Source organism: Botryllus schlosseri, chromosome 9, assembly GCF_051294905.1.
Source record: "Botryllus schlosseri isolate E-star chromosome 9, Bs_hap1, whole genome shotgun sequence".
Taxonomy (NCBI): domain Eukaryota; kingdom Metazoa; phylum Chordata; class Ascidiacea; order Stolidobranchia; family Styelidae; genus Botryllus; species Botryllus schlosseri.
In genome coordinates this window covers 10,001,943-10,018,559 of record NC_137244.1, presented here as the reverse complement: position 1 = coordinate 10,018,559, position 16,617 = coordinate 10,001,943, and the positions used below count along the sequence as shown (strand labels likewise).

Sequence of the window (16,617 nt, the reverse complement as noted above, 5' to 3'; positions counted from 1 at the left end):
ATAAGTAGGGTGATTTTCATGACATGAAAAACGGAAGATTCCGACCTAAAAAATTCAAAATTTTGACATTTTTTGACCTAAAAAAATCCTAATTTTGCCCAAATTTGACCTAACGTATGCAAATTAGGTGTTTTCCAACATAATGTAATATTAGTACTACTTATCTTCTTCTCTGGTTGGAACTGTCTGTCCTTACGAAGTAGTTTGACCTGAAAAAAACTTTTGTGTCTCACAAACTGACAGATTTTCACATGAAAAAACTTTATTTCAACGAAATCAGGCCCTATAAAGAATTCCAGTATTTACATTACGCATTATGGTGGAAATAATCAAAGAAAATTGTAGTACAACGAAATATACTTTCCTACATTCTCAGGTAGAAAGTGTCTGTCCTTATCAGAATGCCAAGAATGGAGAAAGAGCGTTCAACAGCAGCAGTTGTTGGCTTACAACACTGAAATTGCGCGTACATTGCTGGTGACAAACCGTGTTGCTTTATTCTGGCAATGGTGTCAACTTACAAATTTTCATCATGCGTTTCTTGATATAAGAACTATGCAATGCCCACGCAGTCTTGCTTTAGTTGAGACATTGCGGTACGATGAGCATAACACCACGTCAACCTATTTGTGTGATTTGAATGTTTATGATTCACAATGAGCAGGCAATGGGTCGTCTACGACGGTAGGCCTATAAAGTAGGTTACAAGCTGTAAAGTGTCAAATGATCAGCTCACCAACAGTGCAAAATCGACGGTACAAACGAAATGCAGGCGGCAAAAAAGCTTTAACTTTGTAAACAAGTTTGACATTTTTTGACCCAACGCCACAATTTTGATGTAATTTTGACTTTTTTTGACATGTCAAAAAAAATCGTCCTATTGATAAGATTTGTTCGATTGTTTTTTTCTTTCTGGAAAACATGGTCGAAGACCTTTGAGATGACCTAGTGTAGGGGTGAGCAACGAACGAGTTCGGGCCTAAGACACTCATTCATTTCGAGGATATGCGCTTCTGCGTCGGGGCACATGAAGACGTAACGTTTTGGCCAACAAAGCACTGATAAAATGTGGTCATAAAAACATAATCGGCGATAAAAACCTTAGCCAAAAAATGACCAATGCTGGATGGCCTAATGGAGATGGTCTGTTTTCGGCACGGAATAGACCCGTTCTTGCAATCCGAGTAGACAGCAGTTACAGTAGTACAACTGCGACACGCAGTGGAATTCCACTCACCATAATTTGCGTCAGACATGTTTTGTAGGGCTGTGTTGGGTATAGAATTGTGGTGTGCGCGTTCTGTAGGCCTATGTCATACATGTCCGTAAAATCGCAGGATACTACTGTAATATTAAAAATGAATTCTTTTTCATGGGTGAGACTCAGGTCGTGACATGCCACAAAAACTAAGATTTTGGTGGTAATCTAAAAGCTGCTTTACCGTTATCAAACTGCTATTAATTCTGAAGTTAGAATGAGCTAAAGAGCAGAACACACAGGTTCGTGAGATTATTTGCTCTTCTCATTTACTCGCAAGAAAGAAAATGGAAATCGAATAATAAAAAAAACAGAATATAAGTTGAAGCTACGTATCATAAGGTCGCGAGCTCTAATGTACCTACGCTTCTTGTTCGTTTTGGACCTTATTTTCCAAGACATAGGGCAAAAGTCTCAGAACAAACATGTGACTGTTCCACCTTTTCGACAAACTAGAGCCTTCGGGACCTTTGTGTCAGCTCTCAAAAACGATTTCTGCCAGCAGGCATTATTCACTCGCGAAAAATACGCTGTGTTTTGGATAGGAGTGTAGAACAGATTTTAAGACCTGACCATCCAAGCACTATAGTAGCCGAGAAGGGGTTTAGTGGAATAGTTGAAATCAAAATGAACGAAAAAAGTTTCCTTTTTAATGGGACACTTGATAGCTTTACCTATATAGTAGCCATTTTGTTGCACATCCGAACAAAACGTTGTTAGGTATATTCATCTTCTTTTTGTACAACAATATTCGGTTAGATTGTGCGAATGAAATTTGTTTTCCCAAAAAAGTGCGAATGGAGCTCAGAAAGGTTGAAAAGCACTCTGTTATATGATATGGCAGTGGTTCTTAAACTTTTTAGACCGCGACTCAAATATAAGTTTTATTGGCATCTCACGACTCAAGTTTCGCAGACTAAAGATTCATTTTCAATATTAGTATGATACGATTTTAGGGGGATGTATGACATTGATAACGCGCAGACGACAGTTGTAGGCAACAGAACTCTACTTTTCAAGTCTGATGGACGCGATTTAGAATTGCAAAATTTTCCTCAGTGCTTCGTATTTGTAGTGCATATACTGTCTACTCAGATTGCAAGGGCGTGACTATTCCGTGACGACTAATTAGACCAGTGGTTCTTAACCTTGTCTGCAGGGCCCCCAGTGGGCGATTTGGATTTTGAAGGGGTGGAAACGCTCAGGGGCGAAATGGGGGGCGCTGAAGAAAAATGGCCTCGCAGTATATGGTTAGTAAGAACATATCGTCATATAGTAGACCAATAGTGCTATATATTCCTGAGTTCTCTTTGCAAATTAACATTCGACAAAATCTGTCAAATCATGTTTTTCATTGCGCTCATTGCGAAATATCCATCGACGATATTTCCGTGAATGCAGTGGTTTATTTTAAGTCATGTAAAATGAATCTGGAGTACTTTTGGATTGCTCATTCCCCATTAAAACTCTCCCGTCACGCTAGCTACTCAAAGTCGTTACGACACCTGCCTATCTTCTCATTGTATCGCAGTCTTGTGGTGTTTTGAAATGATGAAAATATTAATAAACTGATGCTTATACTGCTAGATCTGAATATTTTCCACAGAATGTTTGAACTAGATGTTGTATCCTGCAGCGCACTGCGTGTCGATATCGAAAAGACACTGTACTGTACAACTTTTGAGTGTGATGCCCTTTGCACATCGAACATGTTTTGCAGCTTTTTGACCAAAATGATTAACTAAATATGCTTGTATTCGCGAGCTACAAAATTCAATCGTCAGAACATTTCTTCATCGTATCATAAAGGATGATACCAGTGGCGGCTCGTGACAATATCTGGTGGTGGGGCAAGGGCTGCGAGCGACTTTTATCAACATTACGTCACAATGGCGTTTTCCAACGTAAAAAAGTAAGTTTATGATGGTCACATGAATTTCCCGACAACAGTGATTTTAACGTAGGTGCCGCGAGAGGTTTGCCGGTGAGCCGTGACTTGAAGTGTGGTAACAAATGTTTTATTCATTTTTTTCAATCAAAGGATTATTTTACAAAATGTACGTGAACTAAGAATCGTCCCTATGCCACGAATCAATTATCAGGTCATCCTTACGGTCATTTTGTCTAACGATTCCCATCCATGCCAATCAATTACACAGGAATCATGGCATGAAATCTTTCCTGACTCCGAAAATTTTATTACATGTAACATGCTTACGAAACGTGCTCCTATATTTCAGAATTTCGGTATAGCGAAACGAAATCTCCCGCCAGCGCCACGATGGAAAGCAATGAGGTGCTCGATTGACTTGAAAATCGAATCATTGATTAGAAACATAATATATTCCGAAATCGTCAAACGACAGTGCGAACAGTATATTGACGATCATTACGCTGACTCTATAAAAATCTAAACAGACGGGTCAAAGAACGATAACCAATGTGGAGCTGCCTTCTACGTGGACGAGGAAAATCACTCCTGGAACCAGAAACTAATGGGCGCATTGTCGATATATTCAGCAGAGCTTATTGCAATAAGAGCTGCGTTGGACTGGGTTACGGTAAATTGCTTGCCAAATTCTAACATCACGATTTTTTCAGACAGCAAAAGCGCTCCGACAGCAATTAACACGACCAGTACAACAGATAACATCGTCATCGATATACAAGAACGCAACAACGCCTTGGCCTTCAATAAGAAAGCAGTGTCGATGGTATGGATACCTGGACACAAGAACGTTGGTTTCAACGAGAGAGCTGATCAACTGGCGCGAGACGCAGCGAACGATCTACCAAGCAACATAGAAAAACAGGACATATCTACGAACGAAGCAAGAACCCTGATCCACGAATTCTGCAAAACCAAATGGGATAATCACTGGACTCAAATCGACATTGAATCGCAATAACGACGAATTTTTTCAAGCATCGATGATCATACGAACATGCCGCGGCTCTCCCGTAGAGAATCGTCCATTCTCATTAGGATGCAAACGGGGCATTGTCCATCTGTATGGACTTGGACTTCATGAAACGGGACTGTGCGACACGTGTAATCAACTAGAGACGCTTGAGCATTTTGTTACTTCATGCAATCGCTACGATCCAGCCAGGGTCCATCTAATCCAGTGGTTCCCAAATGGTGGGGAATTCCCCACTGGTGGGGAATTCAGTGGCTTCTAGTGGGGAATAGACGCGTTTGTTCAAAATTATCTACAGGACAGTCTTCATATTAACGGAGACACATGCGCATATGCCGTTACAAGTTAACTGTTCGGGAATGTATGTATCGTAAATTATATTGCGTGTTGTTCACAAAACCTCATTTTCAACTCTGGATGGCCAATGATGGCGTCACAAACGCATCCAGCACAACTAGTGAGACGTCTTCTGTAGTCAAACAAGCAAATAGCTGCTCTATGCTGACAAAAGTGTTGAGTAGTGGAGAACAGGACCTTAACTGCCGCATCCCAAATCGAGCTCGAAGGGGCCCAAAATGATTTCGTGAATTAACATGAATTATGCAGTATTTTTTTCGGAAATTTATGTCACTTTTTCAATTATCTTTTTGCCCTGGGCGCGCAATTTAATATTGCCAAATATCTTGATTATTGGGTACCCTTTCCCCCACGAAAATACATAGATTTTATAGAAATGGAGACTTCGGCGTCGGTCATTACTGCGCCACGACGCTTCAAGACATATGGAGTTATAGGGCATGTAACATGCGACTTCAAGAAGTGTGCCAGCAGCGAGAAGACCTTGGCCGAGAAGGAATGCCCTTGTGGTGACAGAAAACTATATATATACAATATACATATATGTTTATTTGTCCATATGTGGCTAAATGGCTGGCGCTGAATGTTCATGCCCTGGCGATCTGAACCCCACAGGACAAATGCCATCCCGCAGGTAAAAATTATTTGCCAATTTGAAATCGTGTGTGCCTTCTAGTTTTGGCGATTTCCATATCTTTTGACATATAAGCAGATATAGGAGGTCACGAAATATGAACGGGTCTGCCCGAAGATGTTCAATTCATATTTAGGGGTCCTACCTTTTCCAACACACCTCACTCAGCTCTACCGGTAAATCTGTTTGCGTGAGCAGAGAGGGGATAAAAAATTGATAGCAAAATATATGCAATTCCGGATTATATTGACCGATTCAAACATGGATTATATAAATTTTTCGCGCTTGGCGCGTTTACGGTCCTGGTGGGGAATGAAGGGTCGGAATAAATCTGAAGTGGGGAATGAAGACAAAAAGGTTGGGAACCACTGATCTAATCTAATTCAATCCGCACATAGACACAATATTCCACTTTCGCTTATTTCACTATTGAAAAGTCCTCACACGCTACAATCACTGTTGGACTTTGTTAAATTGTCCACTAGAGACTTATAGTTGTATTAATGAACAAAAAATGCATGGTGCAAAAGGCCTCAGTTAGCCGAGAAGCACCCCCCTCCCCCCTATACAATACAATACAAGTCATCCTTAGTAGCATGCGTTATGATTTCATGGTTGAGTTAGACATTACGCAAATCGATAGGCCCTAATTTTTCTAAGCCCGTCCGAAAGTGTTTTGTACACGATCCTGGTGTGTTACGATCACTGAGCTGGTGGCCACGCTTACGACCAGGTGATAGGTAACCAAAGCGGAGGTACCCGGCCTACGATTGGATCAATGGACTGGACAATTTCTAGACCTCTAATTTTCGCACTAAAGGCAACTGCGTAAACTACGTACGGAGCAAAGATTCAATACGATTCATGTTCGCACTTGACTTGACCAGACTAATTCCAATGACTAGAGCTCGAGAGATTGCGTAAGCCTAACTGCAAAGGTCAACGAGTTCGGACACATACGCAATTGTTATCTCACAGATTGGGCCTGTCATATTGAATCCAGAACATCAATTTGAACGGTCTTTGAAGAAGTAAGGACGGCAGCCTCGGAACTTCGGTTTCGGAACAACATAGTACATTTTGGCCTTGAAACTGGAGACTTGTGACACAACACATACGGCTTACTGTCTATAAGTCTGCTGCGAAATCGCCGTTGGAAAATATATTAATCAATAAATACATGAATGAAAGCCGTAAACTTAGTATACTGTTACATGAAATCATCGAGAAGTAGCATTCGCAATCTCATAACCCATTCCGGCATGGTACACTGTCAAAATCAATACAAAAAGACGAACACGGAACTTTGAGTAAAATAGATCGAGGAATAGGCTGATCGAATGATCAGCTGTTAGCAGACATCGGAAATGAAATAGCTATCGCATTTGACAGGGGATTGTAAGCAAATGGTTCGAAGGCCACAATTTCACAGTGAAATGGACATTGGCTAACATAAAATTATGTGAATATTTGAATGCAAACCGAGAATATTAGTTAGCTGTTTCATGCGATCATCGAGATGTACCATTGGAAATATCATCACCGATCTCGTTATGGAACGCAGACTAGACTAGCACAGACAGACACCGGCTTTTGCGTGAGATCCGCAATGTTATAGGTAGGCTAAGTATCAGATCAGCGCGCATCTCTGCCATACTCGACCTCGAAAACGAAATAACTGCCTCAATCATTAAGTGTCAACTTTAAGACTTGGCACCGCGTTCGATACTAAAATCAAGACATACCGTGCAAAAGCTCGCGACAGATCTAGGTATGGAACATCGTTAAAATCAATAGAGACCAATAACGGCTTTTGCGTAAATCTGTATGCTGTACAATGTACATGATTGATCAGCACAAACTGAACTTCGGAAACGAAATTACTACCCTTATCTTTAAGTAGCAAGCCTGAAACTTGGAGCAGTGCTAAATACTACCTTCACGACATATCATACCAAGTTTCAAGAATTATCATGGTGCGAAACACCGTCAAAATCGACCTATACAAGCAAAGGTCGACTCAACGCATATTACGGTAACCGAGTTCAGACAAAGATACGATTGTTACATCACATCTCAGGGGCAACCAGGCATAGTTGCCCCACTTGCTCGGCCATTTTACGAATAGGAGCGGGGATATCACCGTTTCCTTATTGTGCGCGGCTTTGAGAGAATAGATAATAAAAGCTTGTTATGAGCGCTACCGGGGCAAGCCCCGGCTAGGCATTCCCAAAGCGAAAACACAGAAGAGAATTCGATTTTCGCAGAGACTTCGTTATGTATGGGCATTTGCAAGCGAAAGCACAAGAAGAACGCGGGTTTCGCTGTGATCTCGGTATATATTGATTGCTGTGCGTCTATAAATGGTTAAATTGTTATTGAACAGAATTTTAGGTGGGGCAATGCCCCAGTTCTTTTACAGGCCGAGCGGCCACTGGATGGTACTGTTTAGTGTTGTTACCCCCATTCATGTTAAAGTTAGGAACTTGGTGCAGTAGGACTGATAAATTTGATATCAGCAAATCTCTACCACATTCTCACTAGATTTAGTAGTCACACAAATCAATAAAACAAAACCCAATACAATTAACTTACCCGTATTGCCAATCGCAGTGAAGAATCGATCCAACTGCAATGAGCCCGTAGGCCTTACCCGATAGTTTTTGTAACAACCTGGATTTGATCCCGAAAATAACACGTACAATTATAGTATACCGTTAAATAGTCGAGTGGTCTAATAGTGAAGTTCCAACCCAGAGTTGCAACAAAGTCACAGGGCTCCGAGTCACAAGTCCATCTCACTTTTGTAGTTTTGTTTCCAGTCAAGTCGAGTCATTTTCAATTCACCACCGAGTCAGGTAGGAGTCCAAGTCAGCGAGCAGAGCACCGAGTCCGAGTCATGGTATTATGACTCGAGTCCGAGTCCAAGTCATTGTTCTGCTCAGTTTCCAGTAAAAGTCTTGTTAAACCTAGCGTTCGGACCCCGGAAAATCCCGATCCCGGGATCCCGGGATTTGAAGCAATCCCGATCCCGGGATCAATCCCGATGAAATCCCGGGATTTGTAAACAGCATCTACCAAGGCTTACGTAGCGTCGTATCTCTTATTTTGGTAATAAAGCAGTGTCACAAACTCGGCTGATTGTCTAAAACGGTGGTCTCAAACATGCGACCCGCGAGAACATTTTCTGCAGCCTGCGTCACAGCGTCAGCATTTTGAAATTTCAAGTATTCGCCAATATTTACCTGGAAATTTCTTATTTCACTCTAAAGCCACTCCAAACACCCGAATCGCTCTCACGTGTCAAATGTCCGATAGCTGCGAAGTTTAGGCGCAACAGTTTTTACTTTGATATGATGCAATTGTCGTCTCGTATGGTGTCTAACAGTGTTGGGATCAAGTCACTACCTTCGAGTCACGAGTCATTGCACATTTCGACTCAAGTCAAGTCAATCGATTTTCAAAGGTGACTCGAGTCAAGTCAACTCACTCGATTTTTGGAGGTCATTCGAGTCAAGTCGAGTCAAGTCGAGTCAAGTTAAGCCAAGTCAAGTCACAATTCAAGTTAAGATGCCTTTTCGAAGTATGAAGCATGATAACGTCATTGCATTTTGCTATCTGTCTGAAATACAGATCGAGTTGTCATTGATATTGAACCGATGAACGAATATAGAGTTATATATAGCCTACACGCAAGAAGGCGCTGTATCGCTAACTATAAACCTCAGTTTATAGTTACCAGCCAAGATAGTGAATAGATACCAATTGATAAGATGCAATACATTACGGTACGCATTTACAAATCGATATGATACAATTCGAGCCTGCGCCAATGGTTGAGGACTATATAAACTATATTCGAATTCAGTTCCAATAAAACAATAGGTTTGGTTAAGGTAAAAACAGAGAACAGAGTTTATGATGTAAGCTTCGATCACTTCGTCTGCGGTCAATTTATTTGTGAGAGAACAATGGAGGCTCAGTATAACGAACGATCAATAAATGATTGGTCGCTCTCACGGGTTACACCATCGTTTGGCGAACAATCCGAATATAGGTAATATACAGCGATTACTTGATGACTTGAAAGTCGACTCGTGCATTTTGCTCCGAGTCACGATTCAATCCACATTTGTGATAGGCCGAGTAAGGTCAAGTCAAGTCATTTTAGCAAAGTGACTCGAGTCAAGTCAAGTCATGACTCGAGTCATCCCAACACTGGTGTCTAACTGTCTATAACTCATTATTTCGACAACTTTTGCCAAGCACAAAAATATTTTTTAATAAAATATTTAAAAATATGACTTTTTCGTGGCAAACGGGAATATTACAATAGTGAACCACATTTTCACAATGTGTATGGACTGCCAGTCTGTGCAAGGTCCGTCAAATAAGGCCTATACTTGGAAATACATATTGTACCTCTATTTTATGCTGCGGCCCGCCGCGTCATCAGAAACTACGGAATTGGCCCGCGATCAAGTTTGTGTTTGAGACCCGTGGCCGAGACGATGATACTCTTGCTGCTCTTATGTTTTGGGTCAATAATACAAGGAATAAATGTTGTTTGTGTAGCTTGTATGTGTATTTTAATACTTTTCCAATCCCTGCAAATCCCGGGATTGAGAAGCGAGAATCCCGGGAAATCCCGATCCCGGGATTTCAAATTTGATCCCGAAGTCCTAACGCTAGCTTAAACCCACTTTTTATAACTCTGTTTTTGAAATAGAATAGTTCGCATTTATTTTACACTGATTTTCCTTACTTTTTGCAGTTTTAGGTCACAATTTCAAATACCAGTACCAACAGACGAAATCCCAGTAGTGTGGCCACTTCACCATTCTCCAAAATTACAATGAAATGTTGATCTTGGCCGTTTCAGTCTCGAGTCATTTCCGTATTTTGAAAAAAATGACTCTAGTCAAGTCGAGTGTTCAGAAAATCGTGACTCGAATCAGTACAGCCCCGTCCCAAACCAAACCAGGACAACGACCACTTACCGATTGTTCTTTTACTAGAGTCCTCAAAATAAGGGGGCGCCAGACCCAGGCAATTTCATTCGAGTGTTGAACGTCGTCGAGGAAGGACGTCCAATCCTAATCAACGGAACGTACGACTGCTGCGACATCGACCAGGGATTTACGTCTCTAAAACCAGGTGTAGTCGTTATATTTGTTGATATAACAGTAGTGAATATAGAAATAGTTCGTCAACTGATATATTTGGCATCAGATGCCTAGCGTAAGCGGCGGACAAAAGCGATCCGCCAGCGATGTTTTAGAAGGTCCTGCGTCTAAAGGGATGGCTAGTGATACTGTAGTCGCGGATGTAAATTTGGCTGCAGTGGTCAAAGGAATAACGAAACCTTTACGTCAGTATAACCCGATTACCATTAACAACGGGCTTCATCGTGTGCTTGGAGGGTCCTATAGTGAAGTCAAAGTTTTGCCATCGGGTGATTTGTGGGTCAAGTGCAGCAATGCCAAACAGCTATCTAATCTCCTGGCTTGCAATAATCTTGGAGATAACGACAACAAAGTAGAAGTTCGCGCCGAACTCCATAAAGTGAGAGCACCAGAGGCTCGTGGAGTTATTGCTAATGTACCCTTGGATATGTCAGACGACGATTTGAAACAGATCTTGAGTGATCAACGCGTAGTGTACGTGCGCCGGTTTTCGTATAGATCCGACGGAGAATCAAAGCCTAGCAGATCTGTGTTGCTTTGCTTTGGTTCAACCATACTATCACTTATAGTCAATATCGGATTTCCTGGATTTAGGACACGTCCGTATAACCCACCCCCGACCCGTTGCTTCAATTGTAATCGTTATGGTCATAAGTCCAAACACTGTCGTAGTGCGCAGCGATGTGCCAAATGTGGGATGAGGCATGTAGATAAGAAATGTTCAAATGAACCTCATTGCGTCAATAGACACTTGGATGACCTTTGACACGAACCAATCAAGTTGCAGCAGAATCTAAACAAAGAACAAGGCCGGGCAAGCTTACTATGAGCTCTTATGGAAAAAGGTTGAAAAATTAAGGTTTTGAGCAAATTTACGTTGAATTGGGGATGACTGGCCTTAATAAATAGTAATAGCGAAGAGCTAGTAAGTAGTTGCAGCTTTTAGTCTAGGATGAACATGAATGGTGGTAAGTACGCATCAGCGTGCTGTGTCCAAATGCATGGTTTTTTGACAACTTTTCGGATTAAGCGATGATTGTTGTATACTATATTATAGGATTGTTGTAATGCATATTTTGTCGATTTCATAGGCTGCCGGTCTCGAGCGAAATTTTCAAACATATCTCATGTTCAGAAATATATGCTATAAAATACAGCTGCTGCCACACATCACCATTTTGGTGTATTGATTATGAAACTTGAAAGCTATGGAGATTCTATCGAATTTCTGGATTTGAGTGGAACAGCATCTTCTTCTAACACCGCGGAGAAAGCTACGAAATATTTCATGGAGCTCTCCGTACACGACATAGGGACAAAGATTGAGGAGACAATCCACTCTTTGTGGAAGCAATATTCTAGTGAACAGCCAATGTTATCGCAACTTGCGGAAAAAAGAGATATCATACTCAATGGAAATACACGTTCTCAGAAAATCCATTATTGATTCGGCTTGCACTTGTAAGACAGGGTAAGTAAGGAAAAAGACATTTCTTCAGAGACTCCTGCAATAGATATTGTAACCGTGATTTATTTTCACATTAGGTTCTGATATATGATCTCATGCATATATGCATTGATTAAGACAATCCAGCACCTGAAGCTACAAGGACTACATTGTGACTTGCATCAGCATCAGTGAGCTCGATCGTGATTGACAATCAATCTCTCGACCGTACGCGCAACCGATCAACTCCTGCCTCAAGGTAGATTTTGATGTATCTGGTGTCTTCAGTTTTATAACATTCCACCAAACACAAATAGTCCTGGAACATTTTCACCTGGAGAATTGTTCATTCAATAAATTGGGCCTCTAAATGAGCTTCAATGCACACCACTGGAGTATAGTATGAATAGACATGCACTCTTGGTACACATTGACCATGTCACCGTGCAATTACGATCCGTAGCATGCTATTAGGCATTACAATATTCACCATGAAACTGAATTTGCACAATTGCCGAATATGTTACGTCGGTCATTTTTAATTTTCAATCTTGAATTAGAGTAAGCAATTAGTCCATATTTGGTTAGTTGATACACTATGCTGCATAGTATGACACCAGACAAAATTTTATACTCCTTGATTCTTCCGATCAGCTGTTCAATATGAATACGTTTTCTCGCCATCTTTCTTGTTGTGGAACAGTCTGGCTCAGGCATTTGACGGTGTGCCAAATCATGTGCAGGAATATTTAAATCTAGATTCAATTTCTTGATTTCAGACTCAATGGTGAATCTCTTTTCTGCCATGATAGCATTTCCTGGTTCACCATAGCTGAACTCCATCATTGTCTTACATTTCTTGTCGAATCCACATATTTCACTAATATTTCGATCTGAAATGGTCCCTGTGAACAGTTCCTGCACAAAAGTAAGTGCACCACAATCCATCAATCCTTTCGAAGTTGTATGTGATTTATTGACAGTCAATAATCATTCTAGTTTTGAGAAATCATGAATGAATGCAAATGGTGTCTTTTTAAGAACCACATATCTACATGGCCAAATCGAAATCTAATGAAGCAGTTATATACGGTTGACCCAATGGTTTAATACTATGCTTACAGCAATACTATAAATTTGACGTCAGTAGGATAAGTCGGGCAATTCAGAAAGAATTAATGTAGTCTAGTGTAACCGCTTGGCTCCGGAGCCATATTGACTCCGGACTATCTGGTTGCAAGACCAGTCATGCGTAGGGTAACATGCGGTATTGAAAAGAGGAAGTGATTGGAGTTAGTCTTTTGTATGTAGTTGGATTGGAGTTGGGTTCGGTATGGAGTTGGTCTTGGATTATCTTTGTGTGGAGTTGTTACTGTGTTAAGTCTTGGATTGGATTGGAAGTATTGATGTGTTTATTGTGCCTGCCTTCGTTGTAATATATCCGTCGAATCTGCAATGTGTCTCTGGATCCAGTCGAACCTGAAGTAATATAGCCGCATTCAGTTAGATAGCGAAGACTACGACCGAATGGCCACAAATGGCGAGCACGCAGCCTGATGCTGGATCCGGTAGAGAGATGCCGCTTGCAGTAGAAGACGGATGCGGTGGACTTGAAGCAAGGCAGTTATTAAAGAGGAAAGAAGAAGTTGCACTTGCACGGTTTTTTAACAAGTTAGCAAAAGGAATGCTTGGGAAGGAAGCACGACAAATTGTGAAGTTATTGGACACTCGTGCTGTTGGAAATATGGATAATGTGGCACGTGGTGGCTTGGAACATGTGTCGGTATGCTCGTCTGTTGGAAACTCTGTTGTTGATGTGACCTTGGAAGAGAAGGATTTTGAAAAACCGCATGTTCAGGAAATCGGTCATAATATGTTGACATGTGAAAGTAAAATGGATTCGGTTTCTGAAGAGACTATTACTGCGCCGGCTGTTGAAGATACTGGATCAGGGATGGTAGTCATGGTACCATTGAAGTCGTGTGACGAGACAAATGATAATGATGTTCATGGGGAAGAAAGAAGCGTGATGGATGACTCTAAGATGGAGGAACAATCGGCTGAGGATTGTGGAGGTGAAAGTGCTACAGTGGCTTCGTCAATTGGAAACAAGGGCTTGGTTGGTAGAGAAGTAAACGTATCTGATATACTTGGAACTTTAAAGCCGTTGGTGATCTGTAAGCTGGCCATTGAGCGTGTCAATGTGAATGTGAAGGAGCCCTCGCACCGTAAAACTTTTACTTCGAGAGATATTTGAGCGATATGATGGGTCATTGGGATTTGTCAGCGGATTTGGACTACGCCCCTGATATTGAGATGTTTGAACTGTTATATTGATTTGATAATGAACTGCGATTGTTGATGGGTATTGACACCTCGTGTTTTTGTTTGTTGTTGGCTTGGTTTTGGCGCACGGTGTTATGTTGTAGGAAACTGTCTGTCGCAAATAGTTGCTTTTACGTTGTTGGTGGATTGAGTATGTTGTTTTGTATTTTGACAGTTGAGTGAACTTTTGAAGATATTGGGATGGCTGTCTTTACGTTGTTGGAGGATATTATGAAATTTTGTATTACTGGCGGTTGTAGGACGTTGTAACTGGTTTTGCATGATCATATTTCTTTGTACATATTCTTGCCACTTTTATACTTATTTTTTATTTGTGCTCCCTCTTGTCGCTTGTGAGTGATCTTTACTACTAGATCACTCAACTTGGGAACGGGGATGTGTAACCGCTTGGCTCCGGAGCCATATTGACTCCGGACTATCTGGTTGCAAGACCAGCCATGCGTAGGGTAACATGCGGTATTGAAAAGAGGATGTGATTGGAGTTAGTCTTTTGTATGTAGTTGGATTGGAGTTGGGTTCGGTATGGAGTTGGTCTTGGATTATCTTTGTGTGGAGTTGTTACTGTGTTAAGTTTTGGATTGGATTGGAAGTATTGATGTGTTTATTGTGCCTGCCTTCGTTGTAATATATCCGTCGAATCTGCAATGTGTCTCTGGATCCAGTCGAACCTGGAGTAATATAGCCGCATTCAGTTAGATAGCGAAGACTACGACCGAACGGCCACACTAGCATAAAATTTCAGCTTCTCCGCATCTTTTGACATTATGATGCTCCTCTGAGAACTGAACTTCACTAGCAATAATTGTCCGACAATGTCCCTGGACGGGTTTCCTGTTTTGCGCTTCTACTTCCAGAAATTTGATTTTCATCAAGCCTGCACAAAATATATAATATGTTTATTTTACAGAGCAACACTGCTGTGCAGGCACCTATCAAGGCGTACTCGTCCGACTCATGCAACATATCACCGCTACCAATTTCAACTATTTATCTCATTATTGAATATATTGCTCTCAACAATTTCAATCCATTACACACCATCAAGCCACAAAACTGGAGTGGAATAAAACGAGACACACACCAAGTCGATTGTGGCATCAAGTGTGACTGCATTTCAGATTGGACTCATTTTGAAACACAGAATTGTTTCATCTGAATTATGTCACGATTCCGTATTTTTGGTAGGCCTACAATAATAGATATGTCATTTTATTAATAAAATGAGAATTCAGATGACTACAAGAAAGTCCACATGCCTTTATCCAGATTTTACATTCTTCCATGCATGTTATTGGCTCTGGGAAGGGTACAAGCGCACACTAGGAACGGACTGGGTAGTCATCTCCAAGTTACACAGGCTATTAGCGCAGTGGTTATCCGGCATTTGTCCTGATTGATTCACTACATTAGCTAGAACAAAAAAATGACGATTTCAGCTGAGAACGGATCATGTTGCCTAACATATATCATATTAATATGATCATTGAATATGCAGACAAATGTCCAGTGTAACAGTAATTTGCTAGATAATGATGCAGACTGTAGACTGTACTATATACGATTTCATAAATAGAACGCTTATAACGCCAAGCCCACATAATGAATACCCCACATATCGTGACTCAAGATTAATCTAATACATGCTTTCGGTACGACAATCCTATTGTGTACGACTAAGGATAATACAGCAATAGTTGCTTCATCCGAAAAGTTGTCAGAAATCCATTCATTTGGACATACCATGCTGATGAGTGCTTGCCACCATTCATGTTTATTGTAGATTAGAACACTGCAAATACATACTAGCTCTACATTATTACCATTCACATAAACCAGCTATTACTAATTCAATGTAATTTTGCGAAAAACCTTCACTTTTCAACCCTTTTCCATAAGCGCTCATAGTAAGCTTGCCCGGCCTTGTTCTTTGTTTACATCCTGCTGCAACCTGATTGGTTCGTGTCAAAGGTCACGCAAGTGTCTATTGCGGCGCGGCTCATTCGGCGAGTTACAGCGGATGTAAACGGTACAAACAAGAGGCGAAGATAAACGCAATAATGACTGATAAAAAAATCAATTATTGCCAGGCGAGACAGCTGTATCTGCGAGAAACACAGGCTCCTGATATCCAATCGCATTCCGAATTTCCCACTTTGCCTGGTTCAGTGTATGAACCTAATAAATACTTTCATCGCGCGAGTGCTTCAACCTCGAACATATCGAACGTTCCGAAATCGCCCCATACTGTCATGAATGAAAGCTCCGCACCTTCACCTCTCACGGTCACTAGTGACGGAAACATCACGATTCCCTTGGCAACATTTTTCAACTTTATAGCCGAGGTTATGAAGAACACGCTACTATCTATAGTGGATGGAAAAGCTCCGCAAATTGACGCAATCATCGCTCAGTCCGCCGCAAAAAATTCGGTATACCGATGCCCACGCCAGTCCACAATGTCGATAAGG

The 16,617-nt window shown here is 41.2% G+C and overlaps 1 long non-coding RNA gene across 1 annotated transcript; it reads left to right on the top strand.

Moving 5' to 3' along the window:
* Window positions 1–11,103: 11,103 nt before the first annotated feature.
* LOC145445743 (uncharacterized) lies at window positions 11,104–15,233 on the top strand. The gene is made up of 3 exons (XR_013917105.1): window positions 11,104–11,827; window positions 11,902–12,062; window positions 15,057–15,233. It is a non-coding gene; the product is annotated as an uncharacterized LOC145445743 (long non-coding RNA).
* The last annotated feature ends 1,384 nt before the right edge of the window (window positions 15,234–16,617 follow it).